Below are 11026 nucleotides of genomic sequence, written 5' to 3' on the forward strand. Positions count from 1 at the left end.
GTTGCGGTTACGAGTCAACGTGAATTCCGTCCATACTTGATACGCGTTGCTGCGGCGAAGCGACATGAATTTGGTCGGTGTTGGTTAAGTTAGTCATGACTCATGATACCTTGCTGCAGCGAAACAAAATGAATTAGTCAGTATCAGTTAAATTCGTTACACTATCGATATTAAACACTAAAATTAAATTTGTATACAATACCCAAGCGTTGATATGGAAGTGGCACAATTTCGATAGGTATTTTAAATGTATTTTGCGTCATAAGTTAAACAAACAGACATATCAAGTGGGTTTTACGTTTAAACTAATTAATAGAAACGAACCATAACTTATAAGACTAGCTTTATTAATGACCTCTTTTAATTAAGTTGTCAATATTATGTATTTTAAAAATTAAAAAATAACAAATTTTTTCAACCGTCCCCACAACCTGGTTACTAGACCAACCCAAGTTCACCAAAGGCCATCACCATTAATATGATTAGTTGAATGCATGGCAACATTTTATTGGATGATAATTTAATATTTTTTTTCTTTTCAAACAATTCATTTAATGTATATTTTCATTTTTATCTAATAATTTGTAATAACTAATTTTTCTTTTCAAATCTAAGTTAGTAAACTTGTTAGTTTTTTATTTTTTTTAATATTCCGATACAAATTTTACTGAAATCAGAGAATTAAAAATGTATCTTTTTAACATGGTTCCGATATAATATCTTGGTTCGTTAACTTATTATCTGAAAAAAGAATTTTATGTTTATATATTAAATAATAACAAAACATATTTATTTAATAAATATTTGGTTTAAGTTGGTTATGAATAAATGAAAAGTTGGTTTGGGTTGAGTTAAGTTGTGTAGATAGAAATTTCGAGAGAAAATAGTTTTATATTAAACGTTGGGTTGAGTTAAGTTGTGAATAACAAAAGTTGTCTAAGTATGTAATTACCAGCAATACCGTTTGTAAGATGAATTACTTGAACTATCAGCTGAGTATGATATGGAACTATTTAAGCTATTGGTTGAACAAAAGGAGGGTAGAATTAGATAATCAAGTATTTCATTAATATTGAATTCATTGTCACTAAGTTAGTGATCAATGATGAAGTTACATTACATGTCAAATCATTTTAAAAACACACACCAAGAACATCAAGACAAACACTACACGAGTGGATCGAATGATCAAACTCGTTGTAAACTAAACTTAAAATACTAGAACACATATACTAATTCAAGCACCAACTGATCTAAAAACCCCAACTCATAATCAACATTTGCATTTGCATTTGCATTTGCACTCTCTTTCAACAATGCATTTGTCTCGGTTACACGTTTCTTCTTCACCGATTCATCATCTTCCACTAACTTCCTCTTCGAATCTGATCTCGATTCTTGTTTACCTACAATGTTCATACTTCACATCAATTATTATCAAACACTTAATCTTGTAAAGGGAAGACAGGAAAAATAATATATGATTACAGTATAATGATTACTTACCTCTACAACGCGATTCGAAGCCAAGAACGAAGAATTTCCCTTTCTTGACTCGAGAATCATTGGAGATTGACCGGACGGGTGACTTCTAGTGGCCAAATTACCATGATCTTGTTGATGATGAACCAAAGGAATCCTTTGTGGGATTGAATCCAATCCCATTAGCTTTGCCACAACCCCAGGATTAGTTTTAGCGTATAAAGGCTCGGTTAAATCCTTGATTTGGTGGTGCGATCGTGGAAGCAAGGCAGGCGGCATAGGACTCCCGGAAGGCAGTTTCCGACGGACGTGAGTTTGGATAATTGGGAATCAGAGGTAGAAGATTGAAAGAATTTCATGGTGGTGTTGATAATATTGGAAGATGGATATTATTTTTAGAAGTTGGTTTTCAGTAATGGTTTGAAATAGAAGAAATATAGGATGATCAAAAGGTGCAAAAGTAAAGGGAAGGTGGAAAAGAGAACGTGGAGTGGGATATGCATTTGATATTTGAATGTTGAGGGGACTTATTTCAAACATATTAGGTATGTATATAAATAAATAAATAAATAAATAAATATACACAAGTATTAACATTACTAGTATTAGTATATACATATTATATATATGCAACTGATCCTTTTTTGATATTTACCTTATCTTTCAATTTACATGCAGCATACTAATTATTTTAATCATTTATATGGTGTTTGTTTTTCTGAAAAATGTCTGCACGGCGTAGACATTGCCATCTGCAGACTATTTGTTTTATTGAAGACGTTTCATAAAAAATAGTCTGCGCTGGCTCTTTTTGGTTTAGACTTGGCTCATCCACTTTTGAGATCTTCTAAGGTCTGCAGACGGTTAAAACACCAACACCCACCGTCCGCCACCACCACCACTTCAACCCACCGTTCGCCACCACTAGCGTCCACCCCCCACCAACCACCGTCCGCCACCACCACCGTCTACCACCATCGTCCACCACCATCAATGTTCACCATCCACCACCACCATCGCCTAGCAGCACTACCACCCACTACCACAGTTTGTGCACCAATACCAGTTTATTTCAGTAATCTGTAGACGTTAAAAAACAAACAGTTTTCTTCTTGTAGATTGCAGAAGTTTGACCCACCTCTTTTTCTACAGCTGTCTGCAGATGTGGTCCGTAGACTGCAGATATTTTACTTCTGAACAAACGAAGAGTACCTTAGTGCAATAAATTATACACATATACTTTCAAAAGTTTAATTATATGCACACTTGTTAGAGAATAATAAATCAATATATGAGAAAATTATACACTTCCTCATTTACATGAAAAGGTCAACTGTATAATAACATTTTAAATTTCTAAAATATTAACACTGGTAATATTTTAATGATGTTTTACACATGCTAGGATTCGAACCTACGTAGAAAAACTTCAACAGATTTACAGTCTGTCGCTTTTGACCACTCGGCCACTCTCCCCTTCCCGGGCCGAGGCCCCCCTTCGTAGCTTCTGGCGAAGCTGCGAGTTCAAAAGAATTGAAATAAATGAATTTTTTACCATAAAATAATTTGATACTCCCCTTTTTGCAGATATTGATTTTATTGATCAATAATAATAATGTCATAAATTTTCATATAGTATACACAACAATCATAATTTCTTTATATTCATTTTATCAATTAACATTAACCTATTTTTGAGTTCATTTGCCTAGTGATACAAAAAGACGATACCAAATAGTTTATCTTTTTATTTATTTATAGCTTGAATTGATACGCCATTTCCTTATTATTTATCCTAATAGGACAGTACATGTGTGCATCGGGTTACTTGCATATAACATGGATATTTACAGATCACGGACAGCAGAAAAAATGAAAAAAGATGATTGATAGAACAACAGACATATGAAACCAAGCTTAGGCATTTCAGACAAATTTTTAAAAATTAGTATGGATGAACAATTTTACCGAATACCAATCATTTAGCAGAACCGTACCACACAATATTGGTATTAACTTTTCATGTTTTTGGTATTGGTACTTTCAAGGGTACCGGTACGAACCAGAAAAAATGGCAACATTCAACATAAGGTTATGACTCTCACTCTTTTTCGGTATTCATATTTTCAATACGGCACCAATCTCATCCCTAACCAATATCCATCATTTACCGTCTATTTTATACTAATATTTTCATACAACCGAAAAACAATGAAACCTTTAATCATCATAAGCCACGAGTCGGTTTCAACAGTAACAACCTCCGGTGAAACCGACATCATTCCATTACAAGGGTCTAACTCTAGCTTTAACAGCCAAAATGTTAAATCTCACTCATTAAACTCTACAACCACAAGGCAATTCTACAAATATGCATAATACCCGTTCGGTATCATCTTTTCTTAAACCCGTATTTCTTCTTCTCGTAAAACAGATCCGTCTTAGCACTCCCTAAATTCACAATCTTCGGGCACCCATCGCGATCTTTCTACTGTTGCGTGCACTCCTTGCAGTAATATGCATCAGAAATCCCAACACCCCCACATATAACACACCGACCCTGAAACAACCCATAATTACACTCATCACAAACACGCACAAGCGTACATGGACGTACATACGAATCACAAACAACACACTTTCCATCACATTTCTCACAAAGCCGTCCATTGCAATTCCCGGTTGCTTTCTGCACATTATCAAATCAGGATGATGCTTTGCCATTTTCCCTCAACAAGATTTTAACTGTCAAAATTAACAACTTGGATTAAGAAACAAGTCACTACAAATCTCAAAAATGAAGAAACTACTAATGATTTAGCATTAGAAATGAAGTAGTTTTTCAGAATGCACCAAAAACACTTAAAAGAACTTTTACACACAGTAGGTGTAAACGAGCCAAGCCATTGGGGGGACTTTTGATTGGGTATGCTTGTTGTTAGGTGTAAATAAGCCAAGCCCACTCGTGTGATAGTCAAGATTGGCTCGCTAAAAGCTTAATGAATTGAGCCGAGTTTTAACAGGCTCAATCCTCAAAATAAGCTTGTTTAATAAACTAGCCCGAGCTGGCTTGCGACCTTAAACAAGCCTAATATTTATATAATTTAATTTGATGTCTTTAAAATACGTCTATATAACAACCATTAGTAAATATAAAACTATCATATAGCATATATCATTTTATATACAAAATATATATAACTAAAATATAGATAAAAAAAAGTATTAATAACTAATAAACGAGCCAAGCTTGAACTTGAAAAACAACTCATCAGGCTCGACTCCCGAGCATTTTGTTGGTATTAATCATTTATTTACCGGGTATGAGTTATGAGCTTTTATTATTTAGATGCATGAAATAAGTCTTGTAAGTCTTCACGTGCACTATGGTTGGAAGATAGAAGATAATTGTGGTTTATTATTTTATGTTTTATTTAATAGTTTATTATTAAGAAGTGGTGGTATTCTAGTTGACCGAATCCTCCGGAATTATACTGTTGAGAAAGTACATGTTAGAGGAATGGGTCTAGGTTGTACCGGTTCTATTGGTGGACTAATGAAGTAGTATTTTATGGCTACTTTCATGCTCCACGTTTCCTTTTGTAAGGCTATTTATAGTCCCTTAGTTTATTGAATAAAGTGTGTTTTTACTTCTCTTTTCTTCTTCATTTTTACTTCAATTCTCTGCAACTATTTCCTGATCTATATTGTGTGAGTTTTGAGTGAGGTTCAATGGGCCTGAAATCAACACATTTAACACTACTCACCGAGCTTGAGCTTGAAAAATACTCATCGAGCTCGAGCTTAAAAAAACTACCAACCGAGCTCAAGCTTAACAAAACTACCCACCAAGCTCGAACTTGAAAAACTACTCATGGTCCTAGCTCGAGGTTCAAAAATAAGTAAGCGAAACAAGCCAACCTCGAGTTGTTTACAAGCGAGTGAACTTGTTCACCATATAATAGCACAAAGTATATTGAATAGATGATGAAGGTTAACTAATCTATCTTAGAACTACTCCTGATAATCTATCTATAGATATAGATAATAAATGATTACACGGTACACGGAACCTCTTCAGCTTCTAGGTCCCAAAGCTTCGTTTTTAGCAGGATTGGCTTTGCTGTTCAAAAGGGGGTTGCGGCGCAGCTTGTTGCCCGTTTGCCTGCCACTTTATTGTAATCGTTTTAAAGAAAAGTAAACAAATAAATGAAAATGGACATCAAAAAATAATTCATTTCAACAAAATAAATATCCTGTACAAACGCATCTCTGAGCATTTACATAAATTACATTGGAGCCCTAGCGGAACGCATAATTAATTACACACGTACGTATGCCAGAATTGTAGACAGAAACAGAAACTACTGGTGATTTGAATGACAAGTTAACCTGATGAATAGCGGTGAAGAAAAAGAAACCTAATTCCCTTGACTTTTCTTCAGGGGAAAATGGGCCAACTGACTTCAGGCCCAGTTTCTGAAACCCCAAATGCAGTTTATAGATGATCGATTATTGGGGTGTGTATGGGTCGGTTTGAGGCGGTTTTGGGCCAATTCTATAACCGTAACTGATATGTCGGTTAATGGATAACCATAACCATGACCGATCCGTTATGACGGTTTTGGTTGGTCGGTTTTGATGGTTATAGTGAGTCGATTATGGGTCGGTTAACCGTAACCAAGACAATATAATTGAGCCTAAAAGTTTGATACCAAATATTAAAAAATACAATATGACATAATCCAACAAAATATATATTCGATAGCATTAATACCAAATATTCTAAAAAAAACAACTTTATATGATCCATCAATGAAGTTCAAGTTAATTCGATTACTAACGTTGAACCGAAAACATAAAAATGGTACAATCTAACAATATGTTTGGTGAAAGTTAATCCCAGGCATATTGTTGGTTAAATAATTGGGTCGGTTCGGTTATGGCGGATTTGGAATTATCTTTAACCAAAACTATTTGTCGGTTTTCAAAAATTTATTAAACTGACCCATGGGTTATGTCGGTTAGCGATTAAAATCGGTTTAGTTATGGCGGTTATGGTTCGGTTAACGGTTATGACGGTTAAGTTGCTCCCCCTAATTGATTATGTTTTGTTATTTTTGTAACTTTGTTTTTCTTTTAAACTAAATATCTTATCGGTTCACTAATATTGAGCTGATGGCCTCGTGCCACCTAGTGTTTATTTTTATTAAATCGGCGTGGAATCGAGTTTCACAAAGTAAACAATAGAGTACATTTTAATTTTAGAAAGGTGTATTTGGCGTTAATTAACACAACAATTTCGATTAAGTGAGTTTCGTACGAATTTGCTACGATTTCTCTCTCTTAAGTAACTAGCCTCGAGATACACTATCCATCAACCATCAACTGTATAATATTTGTGAGTGTAAAAGAAAGAGAAATATAATAAAACTAGATTTTATCTCCCGTATTACGGGTGTTGTTTTACATTATTCGTTTTTAATATTTATATATGTATATTTTGGATTTTAATTTTATTTATTGTATGAAAGTTAATAATTAGTATACTTAAGGTTTGATAATAAATTGGTTTCACAAATAAATGATATGTTATAATCCGGTTTAAAAGCTATCTGTGTTTGGTGATGCTCATTACCTGTTTATTTTCTTTATTATAAAATTGTTTCTTAATTATAAATAGTATTTTTTTATAGGATAGTAATTTTTAGTATATCCATATTTTATAGGATTTTCATATCAAATATTTTATGAGATTAATTTTTAATATAATGAGATGTTATAACCCATTTAAGAGCTATCTGGGTTTGGTGAGACCTTTAGCCGTGAATTCGGGTCAAATGCGTGGGAAAACCTTCATTTACAAATAAAGCAATCTGATGGCTTGAGAGAATGGTTGTTTTACATTTTTCGTTTTTTAATATTTATTTTTTGGATTTTAATTTTCTTTATTGTAAGAAAGTTAATAATGTACTTAGGGTTTGATGATGAAAGGGTTTCATAAATAAATGATATGTTGTAACCCGTTTAAAAGCTTTCTGGATTTGGTGACCCATGACCGCTTATGTTTTTTATTATAAAATTGTTTATTAATGATAAGTAATATCTTTTTTTTTTAAATTGGATATTAAATTTTAGTATATCTCTATTTTATAGGATTTTCATATCAAATAATTGGTAAGATTAATTTTTAATTTAATGAGATGTTATAACCCGTTTAAGAGCTATTTGGTTTTGGTAAAACCCATACCTATGAATTTGGATTAAATCAATGAGAGACCTCCATTTAAAAATCAAGCAATCTGGTGGCCTCTATAAAAGGAGGGAGCGACCACATCGCGACACGTAGGATTTTAGGATTTTCGTTTATATATATTATAGAAAATTATTTTTGAGTGAGATAAAATTAAAGAAGAAAACCGGATGTGGTAAGTTAAATTTAAAGAGAATTTTGAATAAAAATGATATTTGGTTTCATTATGAGATTAGGAAATTCAGTTAATAGTTATATTTTCATCTAACTATTTGTTATTCATAAAATAAGAATTTAACTTAATCAAACATTTTTCATCTATACTGAATATTTATAAGTTGGGATTTTTACATATATTCCCTTCATAACCTCCCTTTTAACATATTTTTTTTAATACTAAATCTTTAATTACATATTTTCCCTTCTAATACGCAATTACCATTCTACACTTTTACAATTTGCAATACCCTAGTAAAAAAAGCAAACCATCGTTTCCATATTCACATAACTATGGAGCGAAAACAGCAAAACAACGGCCTTCCTCCGGCGTCTCTTCCAATCACCGGTGTCGCTTCCTCCGATCGTTGCGTTGCTTCCTCTGTCTCTTCTTACGCCGTCTTTTTCCTCATCGAATTTTCGGTAAATAAACCTTTTGGTTTTCATGAACTAATATATGATACCTAATTTCACTTTGAGTTTAATACCCTTGTCTGGGTCCACTATCCTCGGCCAACAAACTGATATTTTTTTTTAACGATCAACAAAACAACTTATATAAAAAAACGCTAGCAAGAAGCTAGACGCACCGTCACAGTTACAAACAAAACAAGCACCAGAAACATAAAGACCGTGCAAACGGGCCAAAAGCGAAAAAAAAAACATAAGAAGACCGCAAACGGAAAAAAAAAGCCAACACACTACACCCGGAAGCCATGCCAATCTTCCCAAGACAAACCGAATCTGCGCGACCTATTCTTAATCCAAATGAAGCCTATCACCTTTATCTCCTCTAAAAGAGTTGTGACTTAAATGGGAGACCCGTTATGTATTAGCGCATTCCTCTTCTTCCACAAACACCATATCCCAACCAAACATATTGCATGAAAGGATTTTTCTTTATCTTTGGCAAACAAACTGATACATTGGTGAGCTTTTGTATGCAATTTCAATTTTATATATGATATACTTTTTTAAGATTTAAAAAGGGGTAGCGGCGCAGCTTGTTGCCCGCTTGCCTTCTGTTTCGATGTAATCCAATAAACAATCATATATTATAGAAGCAATTATTTAAAAAAAAAAAATTATTGGTGGGGTTTCTAATTTATTAAGGTTTTTTTTATTGAGGTGATTACAACAAATTATTATTGATCGATAGGTTTTCACTTATGGCACTACTATAGTATCTATTCCGTAACATAGTCAAAACAACTCTAAAGTTTTCACATTAACAGAATATATGTAAAACAAATATTTTTTGTATTTACTAACAATTAAAAAAAATTGACTCCAATTTAATTTATTAGTTTTGATATGTTCGTTTTAAAACTAACTCGGTTTGAGTTTAAATTAGGAAGATATGTTATTCTAACTATTAAGAAGGGATATATGTAAATTATTTCATTAGGGGTAAAATTGCCATTTAGTTAGTTAATTTTAATGAAATAGGAAGATATGTAATATATGTGGTTTATGAAGGGGAAATATGTAATTAAAGATTTAGCATTGGAGAAATATATAACAAGGAAGATTAGGGAGGGAATATATGTAAATGCCTCATATAAGTTAATTATCAAACGTAATTTATTTATAAATTTTAATCACCTTATTAAATGTCACACCTCGACCATGACGGAAACGTCGGGGCGCAACCGATTGTTCATCGCACACGACACTATTAAGTGACAATATTTAATCAACTCATTTAAATTCATAAAAACACAAAGAGTCACATAACTTGTTCATACAATAACCGAATTCAAATCATAGTAAATAATATAATGTTCGTTTTGCTAATATCCTAATAGCCTCGATAACGTTTTTTTTTTCTTCAAGTCCTCGAGTCAACCTAAATTCAAACCTGTAACATTGCATAAATAGATTTTGTCAACACAAAGGTTGGTGAGCAATTTCATAGTTTTTGAACAATAGATATATAATATGAAATTCCACAACTTATATACAAAACAATAAATAATAGCAACAATTTAGATAAATGAAATCGTTAATAAAAATACATTAACGACACCTTTCTATAAGGGGATGCCAAATATATTCGGATTTTGTATGAAATCGTTAATAAGAATACATTAACGACACCTTTCTATAAGGGGATGCCAGTTATACTCGGATTTATGAATCAACCATCCAAAAGCGGTAAACACATTAGCACTCAAGCATATAAGCATATAATCACCAAATCGAGCATTTATTTAAGTAAAGTATACAATAAAGTTTGTGGTTTAAGACTCAAGTATAAATCATTTGGATTTGAATAAGTTTGCAATGTCACCCCCAAAATATAAAAGAGTGAAAACGGGGATGAAAGTACTCACGTTCAAGAAATAAACTTGAAAGATTTGATGATTTGGAGATTAACCGGAACGATGAGTTTAACGAACTGTTGGTGCATGATGTCAGTAGTTCAGTGTCGAGTGTCTGTAATCGTGTTAGTTAGATTTGAGTTTTGTATGTAAGCGAAGTTGCTAACAAGTTCGCTTATATGGGCGAACTTGTTAGACAAGCGAAGTTAGGGACAACTTCGCCTGAACATGCCAGGCGAAGTTGTCGTGTCTATATAAGCTGTTTGTTTACGGCTTATTCATTAATAGAGAGTTTATTCGTGTATTCGAGTCAGAGAGTTTGTATTTAGTGATCATAGTATCAAGTGTTTACGGTTGGAATACAACGTGTGTTTGGTTATCGTATCGTGTGTTAGCTCGTATTGTTTTCTATACTCGTAACGTCTTACGTAGGGATTCCGCACCTACGTAGAACGCGATATCTCGTGTAGATCCGGCTGGGAACCTACAATTGGTATCAGAGCTTTTGCTCGATTGTGTGGTTCGGGATTATCACGCGGGTGTAGAAATCGTTCCGTTCGACTATTCGCGGGACGAGTTTTCTGAGTTTTTGTGCTATACTCACCTCCTACAATCATAAACAACCCATAACACCTTCACAAACCTCGAAAAACCCAGAAATCTAATCTGCAGAAAGTTCGTGTTCATCAGGCGAAGTTGCCGTCACTGTTAGTAGGGTTTCGGCGAAGATATAAGGTTAAGCGAAGTTATC

The 11026-nt window shown here is 33.4% G+C and overlaps 1 pseudogene; it reads right to left on the minus strand.

The window, feature by feature from the left end:
* Positions 1-3868: 3868 nt before the first annotated feature.
* LOC143575705 (PHD finger-like domain-containing protein 5A pseudogene) lies at positions 3869-4284 on the minus strand (annotated as a pseudogene).
* Between the last annotated feature and the right edge of the window lie 6742 nt (positions 4285-11026).

Source organism: Bidens hawaiensis, unplaced genomic scaffold (assembly GCF_021521415.1).
Source record: "Bidens hawaiensis isolate Kalapana, Puna unplaced genomic scaffold, B.hawaiensis_p1.1 tig00027583_1, whole genome shotgun sequence".
Classification (NCBI taxonomy): domain Eukaryota; kingdom Viridiplantae; phylum Streptophyta; class Magnoliopsida; order Asterales; family Asteraceae; genus Bidens; species Bidens hawaiensis.